The sequence below is a fragment of the Lissotriton vulgaris genome, chromosome 1_2 (assembly GCF_964263255.1).
Source record: "Lissotriton vulgaris chromosome 1_2, aLisVul1.2, whole genome shotgun sequence".
NCBI lineage: Eukaryota > Metazoa > Chordata > Amphibia > Caudata > Salamandridae > Lissotriton > Lissotriton vulgaris.
The window spans coordinates 142,044,226-142,062,687 of record NC_141686.1 but is presented as its reverse complement, the minus strand read 5'-3'; positions in this window follow the sequence as shown (position 1 = coordinate 142,062,687).

Sequence of the window (18,462 nt, the reverse complement as noted above, 5' to 3'; positions counted from 1 at the left end):
ATTTTATTGTATCTTGTACAATTTTAATAACTAACACTGTAGTCTTGGCTGGGGTACCAGAACTTGACCCACCCACATTTGAATCATATACTTCACTCAAGAATAAAGTAATAAACTGGCTCTCGGTTAATAGACCCCTACCGAGAGGTACTGCGAGTGACATATCCATGACAAAGAGAGTAGCATGGGTGGGGCATACTAGGAAGTCTATCAGAGGAGATTGTATCTTGGTCTCTTTTAGAGACCCTAACACAGCTGCATATATTTGCTCCTGTGTTACTGATGAGGACTTCGGTAATAGCATCCAAACACTTCCCCTTTCATTTTTCTATCCCTCCAATCTTTATGACTCTGAGGATCATAGGTGGGGGCATCATCAAGAGTTATTGGAGGGTTGGGAAACTTGTCACAGAGATATTAACACCTATCCTCCATATAGGGGGAGACCATCTGAGTACATCTCTGGTTACGGGGATGAGGAGGGATGGGAAACTGTCACCAGGAGGAGGAGGGGGGGAAGAGGTCAACGGAGGGGAATACCTGGACCATATAGAACGCATTACCCTGCCTATCTACCAACTCAGAATCGATACAGCAACTTAGATAGGGTAGACTGACAGATGGCTGGAGAGGGGAACGCTGCTTCTGCAACCTCCCCTACTACCATCAACATACCCGTAGTTTCCATATGTGATATAAATTCACATACACTGACGGGCTCATTAATAACAAGTCTGGGTGAACTGACCCAGACGCCAGCTATGGTGAACCCTCCCCCACCCATTGCCACTTGTCCATTGGACTTCACACATTCATCCTCAAGCGACAGGGCTCACCTTGAGCCCATTGATATTGCTGTGAGTCCGTTGCGAGCCCAAACGCCACACATAACAGCAATTTCGTGGAATGTAGCAGGGCTCGCTAGTAAATTAGATTGTCTAGAATGGGCCTCCTACATTAGATCTAAGAACTTAATACTCCTGCAAGAAACCTGGGCGCGAGAAGCAATAGATATAACTGGCTTTGCTTCCTTTTCCAAAATAGCCAGGTGGGGGGGAAAGGGGAGACCATCTGGGGGATTAATGATAGGGGTAGCAACGGATCTAGGTTGCCAAGCCTCTGATATAGAGACCGCTTCCGATGATCTGTTGGCTGTTCTACTAGAGTGGCCGGACACAACAAAATTATTAATCATTAACATCTACTCCAGGCCGACCCAAATGCAAAAAGAGTCGCCTACCATAGAAGAGCTAGCTAGATTCCTAGAGGGCGTGCCGTGTGATCTCGCCTGTCTGGTTGGGGGCGATTTTAATTCCCATTATGAACCCCTGCCCGGACTACGCGACGGTCCTTCCCTAGATGAAGATTCCTGCTGGCTTATACCCGAGACGGCGGCGCCACCGCCAAGGGCTTGGACTCCCCTAGCCCTACAAATAAACGCCCTTACCCTTAATTTCGGTTTTAGGGCATGTAATGGCCGTTGTAGCTCGGATATACCCAGCAACACGACCTACAACAAACCTGGCAGTGAATCTAGACTTGACTACATTATGGTCAAAACCTCTATGTGGCCAGCAATAGTTGATTTCAAAGTGTGCCCAAGAAACGATAGTGACCATAACTCCCTGGAACTAACTTATTGCCTTCCCGGCTGTAAGGATACATCACAGGGATCTGGGATTGAAAAGTCTGGTCTCCTACTTGAAACCAACCGTAGGAAAGTGAAGTGGGAGAAGCTGGTTACTAGCACGGATAAACTCCCTCGCCTTTATGAAAGGCTAGTGCCCTTACTAGAGTGTGCCTTTGATCTGGGCAGTAAATACCCAGACGAAGACACCAGAGGGGAGCTGGCAAAAATTCACAAAACTATTACTGATTCCCTTGAACAAGATCTGTTCACAACTCCTATGAAAAGGAAGGGCTTTAAGCCAAAGACCTCGTGGTATAATGCTTCATGTAGGAGGGCTAAGGCTCACTTGCTTTCTGCAATAAAGGGACGCCTTAGCAGGGAAGTAATTCGCGAGAGAAGAAACAAGTACAAGTCCCTCCTAGTGAATGCCAGGGCGGAATGGGACTACGACTATTGGGAGAATCTCGTGAAGGCACTATCAACCAGAGACTCACGCAAATTTTGGCGGGTAGTAGCTACTGGCACGGGTGAGTTATCATCGGCAATAGAACCCAATATAGCCGCCTCAGTGTGGCAGGCCCACTTTGAAGCACTTTATGCAGAGAGAGGTCAGGACTCTTGTATTACGAGTCTCTTGCCCGCACCTACCCCCTCGGGGGCTGCGTTTACTGAGAAAGAGGTGAGGGAGGCCATCAAAGGTCTAGCTGCTGGAAAAGCCCCGGGATTGGATGGGGTCCCGGGGGACCTGTTCAAACAAGAACCAGGGATCTGGGCACCTTACCTTACACTAATATTTAATGCCATCCAGGAGGGAATGACTGTGCCCGATACTTGGACGGGAGCAGAGGTAGTCCCAATCTATAAAAAGGGATCCCCCCTGCTCCCGTCCAACTATCGACCAATCAGTCTGATAGATATCTCCCAAAAACTTTTTGGCAGATTGATCTTAAATCGTCTGCAAGCATGGATTCAAGAAAGGGAGATTCTGTCCCCATACCAGGCGGGATTCCGAGAGGGTGTATCCACCACAGACCAAATATTTAGGTTACAACTGCTCTATTGGAGAACAGCGATAATCGAAGGCGGTAGTCTCTATACCATCTTTGTAGACCTACGTGCCGCCTTCGATTTGGTGCCTAGAGCTAGGCTGTGGAATGTCATGAAAGACCTCGATGTCCCCGCCGATATCTTGGCAATCCTGATAAGACTCCATACTAATAATTATGCCCGCGTTAGGTGTGGCCAAGGAGGGAAACTATCTGAGCGGTTCCCCGTTCGCAGAGGTGTAAGACAGGGCTGTGTACTTGCACCTACCCTGTTTTGCATCTTCGTGAACGGGGTAATTGCCCACCTTAACAGGATCGCCAACACAGACGCCCCCAAATTGACCGGCAACAGGGTGCCTGCAATTATGTTTGCAGACGACACCCTGTTGCTGTCTAAATCCCCTATGGGGATTCAGCGCATTCTGGACGGCTTCCTTAACTTCTGCTCCGATCGGGGACTGGAAGTCAATCCCCAAAAAACAAAATTCATGATTTTAAATCCTAACTCCCGGAATAGAACCCCCCCCAAGCTCGGCATGGTTATATTAGAACGAGTGCACAATATTGAATATCTGGGGATTACTATAAACGAACACTTAACTTGGTCGGCACACCAGGCCAAAGTGACCATCAAACTGGCACAGTTGGCGGGTGGCACTTTGCGTCTGGCTAACAAATCTAGTTATCGACCACTTACCCCAGTTATTCACATATACAAAACACAAGCCAGGGCAGGGGTCACCTACGGGGGAGAGTTGTGGGGACACACCCAGTACCCTAAGTTACAGATCACGGAGAACAAGTTCTTGAGACAGGTAGCTGCCCTCCCCCAGAGCACCCCACTACTACCACTCAGGTTGGACTTGGGAATCAGACCCATCACAGAGGAGCTAGGACTAAAACCCTTAAAATTCTGGAGGCGCTTGTGGTCCAGCCCAGATCTTGTAACCTATAGAGAAGAACTACAAGAATTCCTGGAACTACGAAGCATAAAAAGGATTCCTTGGTTGATTTACGTCAAGGGAAGGTGCGAGGAAATGGGATTCTCGGAACTATGGACTGATCCTCTAAATTCCTGCACCAAGATCCCAAAAAAGACACTTGCGGACACCTACTACGCCATGATGCTCACCAGAGCCTCCAATGACATTCGCGAGGGGTCTCTGACAAATTTATTTTTGAAAATAAAAGATACCTATTCCCTTGAAAAAACATTAGATGAGATTTCCCCTGCATTAACCAGGAAACTGTTTTTACAATGGCGTTATGGATGCCTTCCTCTAGCTTCGTTTACAGCATCTTGGTCAGTCTGCTCCACTACATCAATTTGCCCAATGTGTGCACACCCTAAAGAGGACGACATGCACGCGGTACTTTTTTGCAAAGGCTACGAGCGGAGCAGGAAATATTGGCTTGTCCCGATGCTCAGGAACTTGGGTTTTAGATCCCATCAAATTGCCTACAGAGTGCTAAAATCCGATCTTTCCCCCCCTATTGTTTTTGCACTGTCAAAATTTTTAACCTCCCTGTGGTTTACCCGTAGCCGAATGATGAAATGCCTGCCATAAATGGACATTACCAGCGCCTGCCCACCCATGTCTTATTTATATTTTAACCACTTTTTAGAAATTTGGATCACACTATGTTTAATAAGTTTTTAAATGTATGTACTGTTTTGCATCTTTTATGATCTGTGATCGAAATAAAGATTAATGAAATGAAATGAAATAACTAACTACCTAACATTCATTATCGTTTTAGTGTATCTGGGAAATAGTTTGTTGTGTATAAACAGAGTTCTATTTTATATGGTCAAATTTGAATGATGCCGTTAGAACGGGGTATCTGTTTTATGTCCGTTAGAAGTTGGCGGGTGTTGCTGCTGTTGTGCCGAGCTCTGCAACGTGTATCCCAATAAATTGGGTTTAAATTATTTTTATTTAATCTTACAAATTACAAGAACGAAAACGATAATCGCAGCAGTTCATGTAGGAAAATATGCCACTGCCGAGACACGGTATCAATAAATTTGTATAGAACTTGGCAATGAATGTGGTAATAGGAACGAAAGGTGGACAGGAAGCAGGTAAGTTCTAGAAGTTTTTATCACAAGTTACAGAACTCACGAATAAATGCTTTTTGCCTTCTAAGTTTTGAAACGTCCACATGTAACAGAACAGCTGGCAACTCAAAGGCCGTGCTGCATTCTTGTAATATCTAATTCTACATTAGTCTCCATCTTCTGTTTCCTGAAGATCTCCTGCTCCCACTCCTAAAATAGGAAGGGGGGTTAAGAGAAGAGAGATGAAAGCACCAAGAAGACTGTCCTGAATAATTTGGCAACTATTATAGTCCTGTTACATTGTTATAGCTCCATAAAAAAATTGTTGTCCAGAGATTTTCATTTTTGATTTATATTTTTGTATTAGAGAGGTAATTTAGCTTGTGTAGACATTGCTAATCCGGGCTGAATGTTTCTGGACTACATTTTTATAAATGACAGATGTGTTGTAGTAATATTTCAGGAACCATGAGACCCATTTTTTTTTTTAAAGGAGTTTTATATACCCAAACTTGACCCGAAAGTATCAGAGCGCTTTACACGAGCACCAGTTGCGTTACATGAGGACACATTCATTTTTGGTAGACATGGGGAGATTGAGTGATTTGCCCAGAATCACAGGATGTGTTGTAGCTGAGACTCAAACTTGGTTCCCCAGCTCCGAGGTCAACCACCTTAGCTGTTAGACCAACTCCTCTCCCCATACTTCATTTTAGTACACTAAAACACACAAAAAGGAGTGCCTCAATAGTCCAACAATTGTATTATAGAGCTTGTTCTCTTTTTTTCTCTTTCTTTCATAAAACACACAAGGAATGTAAATGCTTTATTTGTTGATTAATTAAAATCATTACAAAACAAAAATACATAAGCAAAAAATCTGATTGAACAGTTATGAATACAAAGCCAAAATATAACATGCCCAACATCGGATTAACCGTTTTCCAGTTTTAGAGGTAACGTGCATAAGTACATGTGACAGCAGCTTATAATTTCCAGTTAAAATATAACATGCCCGACATCAGATTAACCGTTTTCAAGTTTTGGAGGTGTTGGACCTGCGATGGGCAAGCCCAGCACAAAGGGGGGTAGCTTGGCTCAAGTGTCAAGGCAAGTGAAGGCTATCGTGTTAAGCCGGCTCTGACCCAATAATATCTCCTTGTACAACCACCAAAAAGAAGGACACCACACCACTGCTGTAGAAAAATACGATTCCTTTATATAAAAATTCTCTGTTGTGAATAGGGATCAATTAGGAAAGCACATATACATTTCTTTTGGCCACAATTTGCTGGGTTTCGATTTTGGAATAAATACAATAAATAAGCTCAGGAATAAATATCATCAATAAATAGAATAAATATCAGGAATAAATATCATCAATAAATACAATAAATATCACTTTTTGTTTAGCAGAATAAATACTGGTTCATTTAAATAAACAAACACATGTTCATTCTGGTATCGCTGCCACCAATTAAATACTTCAGGAACATTACACTTGCAATACGTTTCAGGTTGGAAAGATAACTCTTTCAGTTTATGATGATTTCACTGATAATGAATACAGGCTTCTCTGGGCACAAAAGGAGTGTTGGGACTCTTTAAGAATCACTCGGGGGATATGCGCGTGTATCTAAAAGGCAAGGAATAACAGTGAACACTTCATTTACACTCGGCTGCCACCGGGTTCAGATCTCTGCTTGCCGGTGGGGTCTAAGCACGCCTATGGGTTTTGTCACTGCTAGCACTCAGGCGGCACCAGTTCAAAGTCTTTAGACTGACGAACGGGGCTGCCGGAGAGGTCACACAATCTTCGCGCTCAGTCAGATAAATGCCGGTTCACAGTTCCTTTACAACGCCGCTTCCCACCTGAAGAAACGGGCCCACCTCACATCGGCTGCAATCGGAAAGCGATTCAGTCAGGACTCAGCACTTCTCACGCCAGCGACAGGGTTCTCAGGGGCTCCACGGACCTCCCTCCGACTTCCTCATGCAGGGATGGTTCCCGCCCACAGCTACAGCTGCCGATTCACTGGGGAGGGGCAGAGACAGTAGTCCCGCCCAACGAAGGCCGGCCTTTCCCCGCCCCGGCGCACCACCTCACCTTCAGACTGCGCAGGAAGCACTCTACGCCGGTGGGGCTCGGAGACGTCCGAGCTCCTCGCTGGAGGCGCGTGTCGCAAAGGGGGCACAGAAGACGATCGCGGTCGTGGCGAACTTGTTCTCGCCTCACGACCCGAGTCTATCGTGATTCACCACCGGGGGGGGGCGGGGAGGCACACGAAATCGGCCACAGTCTCTTGGGGGTAATGAGGCACTCGCTGGGCAGGCACTGTAGGCGCGAGGTCACCGCACACGCAGCTGACTGGAACGCTTGCTTTGCTGCTCTACTGCCCGCGCTACCAGCCACCTCAGGGGTCAACAGGGCAGGTGTCAATCTGGTGTCAAGTCTGGAATCTCCTTCTTCTAGATCATCTCCATCTCATCAAAAATGGCCGCCAGGGACTGGACTTTATATAGCCAGTGCCCTGAGGTGCTGGCTCGTGCCAGTAGGTTCTAGAACCTTCTTTGGCTATGCCAATGACATGGCACTTTTGAGATGTATTTGGGACCCTAACAGCCACCATACTGTGGTTCTAGAGCAGCCATTTTGTGTACCTGAGGGAAATAAAGGAATTCCTGTCAGGAATGCGCGCCAAGTAAAAGGTCAAGGTTCATGGAGGCTCCAAGAGGAGTCACTCACATGAGGAAAAAAGGATGGCCACCATTTTGAGGCCCTTCATACAGGTTGCCAATCCCAGTCTATAATGTCACAGGTTTCGCCAGGTGCCTTGTAAATAGGTGCCAAAAAACTTGTGCCAAAAAACTTGTGAACAACTGGGCGTCAAGGAACATCTAGCCCCATGAAACAGCACATAAAAAGTCCTGGTAGACAAAGAAAAGCGACAAATTTTGGGGAGGTACAGGGGAACAAAAGAAATCATAGTGGTGAGGGGACTCTCAGAAGCAGACGGGTCTAACAGGAGGTAAAGTGCATAAGTACATGTGATAGCACCTTATAATTTCCAGTTAAAGTGCAATGATCTCACATGATAAAAATTAAAATTAAATTGCTAAATACAAGCAGCCAATATGACTAGATTTCTAAAATGACTATAACTATAGGCAACAGCGATACAATAGTATTCCAACATCAATACTAAGGTGGCCTGTGCTTTCAGCAGCGACTAAAGAATACAATACATTTTCCGCTGACAAAACTAAAGTGCCGCGTGCTGACAATTACATAGTTACTAATACATTTTAAAACTGATCTGTACATTATAGCACCATACTCAAATCTTTAAAATCATTGGGTCGATCATAGCTACAAAAGTTACCAAATAACATTAAAATATCGCAAGGTTTTAGAATAATTTAAAAGTTCCTTAAAATTGCCCAAATACTCCCTAAAAACAATAAAATCATTATTTCGCACCCAGCAAATTTATCCATTACTTTAGGAATCAGCCTCACATAATTTCTTTTCAGCTTTAAAGATAAATTGTACAAATTGCTGTGTATTATAGACATTGACGCCACTTAAGCAGGATATTAATGCAGATCTACAAGTTCTAACTCCTAATTCTTTAAAGATAGGTTTTAAAATTAACTTCCTTTCCTGAGACATTTTTGAGCATAGTGTAACAATGTGCAGCAACGTTTCCCCAACCAACCAGCACAGCCTACAGACGTTTGATGACCATTTATACTCCCACTTAGGGGTTCCATCTTTGGTTGGATAAATGCCGAACCTTAAGAGCATAAATTTCTTTTTAAACACACACAATTCTATGGTGTCTATCCCAATATACTCTTGTTCAAGACCAAAATAACAACGGAGCTATAGTATGAAGTGTCAAAACAATTCTCTTTATTATTCTTCAAAACATCAATTTAACAGCCAGGCCAAATTGTTTCGTCCTCAAAAAAGACCTCATCAGGGTTTATGTATCACTTTCCAGAAATATCACATCAAAGTCTAAGTGTGAAGGAATCAGTTTTCCCAGAGATTCTTGGAACACTCGTATCGCTCCTATATTATCGTAGAACAATAACTGAAGGCCATATATTTATAATGTAGCTTAATATCCACACCCCATTAGGTTCTGTAAGCTCAGACTAGGTAGCACAACACACCCCCGCCATCAAGTACCTCATACCTCATGCTACCAGGTCTGAGCTTACACAACCTAATGGGGTGTGGATATTAAGCTGCATTATTAATATATGGCCTTCAGTTATTGAGCTGAGGTAGGTTTGGAGCAATACAAGTGGTTCAAGAACCTCTGGGAGAACTGATTCCCTCATACTTAGACTTCAATGTGATATTGCTGCAAATAAATACAGAAAACTTGAGGAGGTCCTTTCAGAGGACGACACGCATTGACCAAGCTGTTTCATTGATGTTCTGAAGAATAATAAAGAAAATTGTTCTGAGACTTTATACTACGACTCTCATGTTATTTTGGTCTTGGAGAAGAGTATATTGGGATCAACACTGTGAGAAGGTGGCCTGATATGCAGTGGTCACTATTCTAGTGAACACTATGTATCAGTCCAGCAACCCTTATTGATGATTGGTTGTAAGTCAACCTTATAGACCAGCTATCCTAGTAGCGTGGATACGAGCAGTCTAAGGCTAAAGACTCGAGAGGGCGTGTTAAGCCAGCTGTTATACCACATATACCCCTTGAACACCAAGTGAAAGGACACCACACAAGTGTTATGAAAATAAACAGTTATTTATTAAAGATCACAACAGCCCTGTACTCTTTATGAGGACAGGGTACTAAGCACAAACCAAAACTCTTACAAAAATACTTAAGTTAGCACAGTATATACAAATGCCCGAGGGGCACGGAAAACCATATACTTGAAAAGTGGAACGCGAAATTACTAGCAGGTAAGTACAGTACTAATAGGCTTTGGAATAGCTAGGACTTGACTATAGAATCGTTAGATTACTTCTAGGAGACCCAGGGGACTCGGGTGCAGTGTGTGCACTCTCACGCGGGATGCGGGACAAAGTCTATGGTAGCTAGAAATTGCAAAGTTAGTGTTCTCGGGCGAACCCGACCTGGTAGGAGGAAAACGAAAGTAGATTCTGACCCTTGGATAGTGAGGCTATGCTGGGGCACCGAAATGCCGAAGTTACCTAGCCCAGGGGCTGCAGCTGCATAGGACTCAAAAGACGTCGGGAATCCTCGTTGACGGACCAGGAGCCTGGAAGAAAGAAGTTGCTGGCAGGCGACCAGTGAAGAAAGTTCGGTGGATCCAAGCCTGGATCGATGGAAGATGACACCTGAAAGCAGAGGGGACCAAGTTCGAGACTACTAGCCAGTAGTCAGTGGGCACCAGGAGGGCACCGGATGGTAGCCACCTCGACAAGGTGAGTGGGTGACGCTGTGCTCGAAGATCTCACGGACCAGGAGGCGTTGTCGGCGACCAGGAAGGAGGAGCGAGCTGTCCCACGAAGATTGAAGCTGTCGGCGTCGCTGGACCCAGGATTGGGCAACAAAGCCTTGGCAAATTCAAGCCCACGCGGTGGACCTAAAATGGCGTCTGGAGTGGACCAGGAGGGTCCGGGGTGCCTCTCTTCGAGAAGGAAGCAAGGGCCAGTCTGGAGCAACCAGACCAGCAGCAGTGATGTCGTCGGGCGTCGTTCAGAAGGCCACAAGCCAGCCGGCTAGTAGCCAAACAATGCGGTGCACAGCAAACAGCAGAAGGGCCCCACGCAGATCGTGGAGATGCAGGGAGGCTGACCGTGGGTGCTGGAGCTGCGCAGGGTCGGGGCTTCTCGGACCCCAAAGCACTCACCCGTGGAGGACACGGTGGGCTTGCAGTAAAGATGTCGTGCAGTCTTGGCGATCGTCGGTCCCTCGAGGTCTAGTCGCACTCACGGTTCTCAGCTTTGCTGTAGAGGTGAGTAGAGGTCAGAGGTGCCAGGGAAGCCGGGTCTCGTCGAGCTGGGTCGTCGGATTCGTGATGAAGGACTTGCAGCAGACCGCAGTGTTCTTTAGGATGGTGCCCGCTTGATGCAGGGTGACTACTCCTTAGCCACAAGGGAGAATCTTGAAGAAGAAATCGTGAAGTCCTTTCGAAGAAAGTCGTGTCTTGATTCCAAAGATGATCTAATTTGAACAGGGGGCCCGCTCCCATCTTTATACTAAAAAAGGGGGCTGACCCGGTGACTAGGTCCTGCCTATGGGTGGGACTAGGAGGGGGGTGGTTACACCCCTCTGCCATGCCGGACTTCCCCAGGCCAGGGGCTGGTGTGCCCCTGGAACTGGTTCAGACCGGCCTATGCGTAGTGAGCACCGGGGTGCCACTCAGCAGTCACCTTCCTGAAAAGCCCTGCCTACCCAGGATACACAAAACCATGTCTGGGACGGTGCTAGCACCGCCCCTGACAGGAAACCCTTTGTCCAGGCTCCCCTCGCTGGAAGGACTCCCAGCTACAGGGGGTCAGACTCGTGTCTGTGGTGGCAGCATCCATTTTGTGGAGCTGAGGCTTTAGTTAACTTTAACCGGGGTTCACAGTTACATACATGTCGTGTCCCTCTAGAAGGGTGGAATGCTAACCCCGTCGCCAGAATTGGCGAGGGGTTAGTATTCCAATTCGTATGACACCTTACTCGACATGTTTTGATAAAGCAATACCAAAGTTAGCATTTAACCGCGAGGATTATAATGCACTTAAGAGTATATGGTATGCGATATCATGGAACAGCTATTAGGACTTGGTTCCGCAAGCTGCAGACAGGCTCAGCTCATGCCAGAGCACCATCTCACACGATTCCACGCACTCTGCCTTCAGGATTGTCAAGGCCTGCCATAGGAGTGACTGATAGGAATCTGTGTGTCCATTTTAGGGTTAGGTATAGGTATACTACACCTACAGCAAAGGGTGATTACACGACTTTGCCCCAGCTGTCATGCAGCCAGTTGTGTCAAATTTAGGAGGCCAGCCAGGGGTGGCATAATACATGCTGCAGCCCCTGGCAGCCCTGGGTACACCTATGCCCTGAGTTACAGGGTCTGATAAGGTGGCCCAGTACCAATTGGTAAATGCACCTAGGGTACATGGAATCCATTTTACAGAGAGAGCAGTAGGCCTGGGGTCCTGATTGGCAGGGTCCCAGGTCGACTATGTCCAAAACCAGCTAAAACACAGGGCAAAAAGTTGGGGGCAACCATAGTCAGGATGTACCTTCCTACAAACACCATACAATTATGTGTTCTTCGTGAAAGGAGGGAAAAAAAGCAAACTCTCTAATACCATTGTTGGACTCTTGAGGCACCCCCTTTTGTGTGTGTTTTTGGCGGTTCAGTTGTGTTTATGTTTGTTGAGTAATTTGACCATTAGAAGGTGAGTGCCTACAACTATTACCTTACGAAACTAGCATTTGTGCAGTCATTCGTAGCCATAACTACTCTTGCTTTGGGATTATTTGTACTTTAATTTGGTGTCAAACATAGGTTTTGGGGGTCAAGTAGTCTTATAGAGACACAAAATAACTCCACAGAGCAACCTTTCCGACCTTTTCCAAAAATGGTTGCTCTATAATTATGTGTTTTAGCCATCATACTGGTAATTTATTTTAATATCTTTTGTTTCAAGTTTTCCGTTGATTCAAATTCATAAACATGAGCAAAGCAGGTTGCAGCAGAGAATCTTTACCTCATGACAGAGTGTTGCTAACTACAAAATCTGAAGACTCCTTCAACAAGGAAAAATATGTCATATGGCAAACTAATCCAAAAGAAAAGCTAACACCAACTTTGGCTGGACAGAAGAGAGTTTGAGATGCTGCAGAAATACAGCAAGACGAAGTTCACAAAAGATTGAAACTGAGGGGTGAAGTGGATTAAATATTTTATCATTGTAACAAGTGCTACAAGTCGTATAAAATGGAAAAAAAAGTCTGGAAAAAGCTTGTAAAAAAATAACAGAAACCAGTGAATCACAACAAGAATCCATGTCTTCTGAGAAGGCAACGACAACCAAACCCAATGCCCACCCACTTAAAAGATCAATGGCTACCCCTTGTCCACCTCCAACAACTAATCAGAAAGCAGAGGATCTTCCGTGTGTTACCTGTGGTTTAGTAATAAAACTAGAGATGTGGCCCCTCTGTCCAAGGGAACAGGGCATTGAAAACCAGTAGAGAAAAGGCTATTTCCCATGGTCTATGAAATTGCACCAACACTCTTACTCATTACCATACCATACTCACTCAGAATACGCCCTTTACTTTGTCAACATATACCTCACATAATATCCAATGCATACCCGAAATTGAGATGTAGCGTTAACAAATGTTTTTTATTCTTAGTAAAAAACAAGAACTCTGTTAGAGTATAGAATAAAATTACAAATGACATATCAATAAAATTCATACATAGCATGAAATAAACAACATAGGGCCCGATGTAGGTAGGGCTTTACCGATCGGTATCGGCCGAAAATACCGATTTTTGGCCCTTACCGATCGGTAAACAGCCATCGAGATGTAGGGAACCAAAAACAGAACGAATCGGATAGAAAACCGATTCGGAATGTGTACCGAATGGGAAAGATTCCGATACGTACATACCGAAAATCGGATATGTAACGAATCGGAAAAACACCGATTCGGTCACAAAGACCGAATCGGTCCATGTACCGATTCGTTAGTGACACCGAATCGGAAAATCACTGATTCGGTCCTACTACCGATTCGTTAGTGACACCGAATCGGAAAATCACCGATTCGGTCCTACTACCGATTCGTTAGTGACACCGATTCGGAAAATCACCGAATCGGTCCTACTACCGATTCGTTAGTGACACCGATTCGGAAAATCACCGATTCGGTCCATGTACCGAATCGGAAAAAATACCGATTCGGACATGAACCGAATCGGAAAACATGCCGATTCGTATGAATCTCCGATCGGGAAATTCCCCGATTCCGACAGTTGGGGAGATGTAGGGAGGCACAGAAACACCGAAAACGGCTCAAAATCGGTAGAATTCACTCGGTATTTACCATGGATTGCAATCAGGTGGTAACCAACTCCAACCCATATAAACAGTCCCAAAATGCATTGCAACTTGCAGGATGGCAGCTTTCTATGTCATTGCGAGGCGGCTACGGCTACAGCAGGAAGGACAGAGGGAATGGCTAAGAAATGAACAGGTCTACAGACAGAGGATAACCCTGTTCATGCTCACTGAGGCTGAGATCCTACAGAGATACAGGCTGGACTCTGACACCATACTTGAGCTCATCAGGGACCTTAAGCCATACTTGGACCACCACACCCCAAGGGCACACGCCATCCCTGCGCACGTCCAGGTGCTATGCAGCCTACACCTGGTAGCGTCTGGCAGCTATCAAAGTGGAGTAGCAGCAGCAGGAGGGGTGAGCCAGAGCAGCCTGTCAAGGTTCTTCCACATATTCCTTGACGCCATGATTGACAGGATGGACCAATACATCTCATTCCCTGCAACCCACGCAGAACTGCTACAAACCAAAGCGGACTTCTACCAGATGGCACACTTTCCCCAAGTCATCGGTTGCATAGATGGCACGCATATTCCGATTTGCCCACCAGCGGACACCGAATACATATACCGCAATCGGAAATCTACACACACCATCAACGTGCAGGTGATCTGCAATGCCAAGTGCACCATCACAGACCTGGTAGCAAAATTTCCAGGAAGTACCCATGACTCATATATATTCCAACAGAGCGGCATATATGCACGGCTGATGGCTGGCGATTTTGGAGAAGGATACCTCCTAGGTGAGCCACATCATCAGACCCCCATAACACATAGTAGGTAGGTGTAATACATGTATGCATGTGTCTAATGTGACCCCTTTCTCTTCCAGGCGACAGTGCATATGCCCTCCGCTCATTCATACTCACCCCCTACCTCAACCCCTCCACACCCAGCCAAAGGAGGTATAACCGGGCCCACATACGCACCAGGAATGTTGTTGAACGGACCTTTGGCATCTGGAAAAGTAGATTCAGATGCCTGCACAAGAGTGGAGGTGCAAGGCAGTATACCCCCATCACCTGCTGCAAGATCATAGCTGTATGTGCAATGTTACACAACCTTGCGGTCAAGAAGGGCACTGAGGTGGAGTTGTCTGACTACGAGGACTATGACGACGACGAAGCTGTGCCACTGACACAGCCAGCTGGGGTGTGTACGCCATGTGATGGCAGATACAGACGTGAGGAGATCACTGAGAACTATTTCTGACTGAGTACAGATGCAAAGACAGCTAAATGTTGCTTGGAAAATTTTTTTTTAATTAAGATGCACCACAGTTACAGCACTGATGTGCATCAAATAATGGAGATTGTTAACTCAAATAAAGTCCAGGGTTCTGGTTTGCTCATCCCCCCTTGCCAGCCTATTTTTTGGCCCGCTTTCCAGACCCACTGGGGTGTCCCTCGGCCCCCTCTGAATGGCCAGCAGCATCAGCGGATCGCCTGGTGCTCCTCCTTGGCTCTGATGCAGCGCTGGCCGGGCTGCTGCGGCTGCTGCTGTCTCCAGCATCACCCAGGTCCAGGGCAGGATTGGAGGCGGCGTTTGATATTAACATGGCCTCCATGGCCGTGGTGATCCTGGCCATCCCCCTAGTCAGCTCAGCTGTATGCTGACTGAGCGCCGATTCCTGATTTGAGCTGCGATGGCACAGCTGTGCGGTCGCCGCTGCAAGGCGGGCCATGGCCCGGTTGAGCACCCGGGCATCCCTCCTGCGCGCAACCTCATGCTCCTCCTGCCTGGCAGAGGAGTGGGTGATGGCAGTGGTCAGCCTGCCCAACCCTGCTGCCACCTCCTTGTTGCTGTCCACAACAGCCTGGAAACCCTTCACCAACTCCCCCATCTGCAGGTTGTGCTGCAGGAGCTGGCGTTGGCAGGCCATGGTGGATTTGGCCTGTTGGCGCTGGATTTTTACCATCTGGCCCTCCAGGCCCAGGAACACACTGCCCTCCCGTGCTGGTGCAGCAGTGGTGGTGGTGGTGGCACGGCGTCTGGCACTGCTGCCTCCGGCCTGCTGAGTGGGCTGGGGTGCCACTGGTGGTGGTGTGGTGCTGGCCGGTCCCGGAGCCCCTGCTCCCACGACAGGTTGGACGGGTGGCAAGGCCACGGTTGTGGCAGGAGCTGTTGTCGGCGGAATGGTCTGCCTTGTAGGGGAGTTATCAGGTGAAAATTGCAAGGGGGGTGAGCTGGGCAGTACTGGGGAGTGCACTGCCTGGAAATCAATCACCAGGACTCCCTCCATTCCAAGCCCTGGGGTGTCTCCTTCCTCATCCTCATCCTCCTCCTCCTGGCCAGGCTGGCTGGTGCTCGGCCCTGCCACTGCAGTATTTGATGTCGAAGCTCCCTCTGCTGCCACAGTGGTGCTGCCTGATGGTGCCCCTAGGTACAAAGAAGCATTTGTAAACTGAGTGCCGATGTATTACAGGCAGTACAATTATGGCATTCCACATGTCCTTGCATCTCCTTACACCGTGTCACCCTGTTTCCTGTCTTGTGATTCTGCACTGACATATTTGGCTAACTTCTGCTGACTACATGTACCATGATGCTTGTCTCTTGTATGTTGGTGACAGTACAGTGCTGGTGTTTGCCTATGCATTGTGTCTAATGGGGAGGTGTCTGGTAGGGTGTGTCATGATGCGCATGCTTCTTACCTGTAGCTGTGGCCATCGCAGTGCTGTCCAGGGTCCCGATCCCTACGATGCTCGCCCTCTCGATGGTGCTGGAGACAATTTCCTCCAGCTCGGTGAGGGGTGGCGCCGGGTTCTTGCCTCCTCCGGTGTGTCCAGCCTGCCTTTGGAGGTCTGCCAGCTTCCTCTTCGTGAGGCTGCGGAGGTCGTAAAACCTTTTCTTAAGTTCCTCAATGGACCTGGGGGTGACTCCAGCAGCATTGACCTTCTGGGCGATGTCGGCCCACAATCTCCTCTTGGTGCTGTCTGGCACGTTGAGGGACAGCTTGCCAAAGAGCTGGCGGTGCACCCTCACCACCTCCTCAACCAGCACCTGCAGTTCTGTGGTGGTGAATTTGGGCTTCCTCTTTTGGGAGGACTTCTGGCTTCCTGCCTGATCTGCCATTTTGCTGCTGTTCAGTCTGCAACCTCCTTCTCCCACTGCTGCTAACTGTGTGTTGGGCTCAGGCAGGCTTTCCAGAAACTTCTAGAAACTTCTTAATTGTCTGCACCTGCCAGGGTTGCCACTCCCTGTTTGGGTGGGGGAGGGGGAGCCACCTCATTGGCTGAATCGCCTATTGCCGAGTCGGCTTTTACCGATTCGGTAAAATCCGATTCGGTAAAATCCGAATCGGTATTATCCGAATCGGTAAAAGCCGAATCGGTTCATGCAATGCATTCCTATGGGCTTTTTCGCCATGGGTCTATGATTGCCGATTCGGTTTTTACCGAATCGGCTTTTACCGAATCGGTATTCGCCGAATCGGAAATATCCGATTCGGTGGTAGCCGAATCGGTGTTTTCCGATTCGTTGTTGGCCGATTCGGTAATTTCCGATTCGGACCGAGCTGAATCGGAACGTACCGAATCTCATTACCGATGCCGACCGAATCGGTTTTCATTCGGTATTTTTTTCCTACATATCGTTTTCCGATTTCAGAATACCGATTCGGCCCGCCTCGGTATTTTGAAATCGGAAAATCGCGTTTACCTACATCGGGCCCATAATGTAATATATACTAAATAGGTTGAAATCCGGCTCACAAATTATACTTACATGTTTTGTATTTACGTGACTTAGATGTATTATAGTTCATTTAGTCTTTATTTCGATTAAAAATTCATAAAAGACAGCAGATTTAAAAACATTATCGACATTTCAACATTTTACAATGGATCCCCAGGTACATAAAAAAATTTAGTTACAGACATATACAAACATTAAAATCTAATTGCTTTAAAAAGGGGTTACAATTTCTTTACGCGAATTAACCACAGCCACCCCAAGAATTTGGCAACACAAATCACAGATTTTGCAGTGCGTGAATCGCGTAATTTAAGCAAGGCTGCGCGATTCCCCCCACAGTTTAGTGTTTTACAGATTGGTTTCAACCATTTCAGTCTAGGCAATCGATAAGCAGGGCATGCAAAAAATATATGACCTATACTTTCCACCTGATCAGGACAGAAGGGGCATTTGTTACTTGTATTCATTGCCCACTTCGCAGTAAAGGAGTTGATCGGCAAGGTTCCCACCCGAAACTGATGATACAGCTTACGGTCAAGTGTTTTGCATATCAAGTCCCAGTAGGGTTCAAGGAACGGAGTTATCTTATGCGTTAGGAACTGTCCCGTTAGGCTGTTTTCTGAAGAAAGGGTGACCAGTACAGATTTCTTTGCAGCCCAAAATAGCTCTTTGAATTCCACTTTAGATGGGAAGCTAGAACATTCAGGATGTAGCAATAGTTCAGGGAGGCCCATAGAATACAATATTTGTTTGACCTCCCGTAGCCATGGGATTTTCTGGGCACCCCACAATGATCTAACCTCGCCCAATTCATGAGCAAATAGACTAAGCTCTTGGGTCGTCCAGAGGCGACGCCAAAGAGCTGCAAGGCGATACTGTGCCATCTCATTCAGAGGTCTACAGCCTAAGTCTAGAAGCAATGGTTTAACAG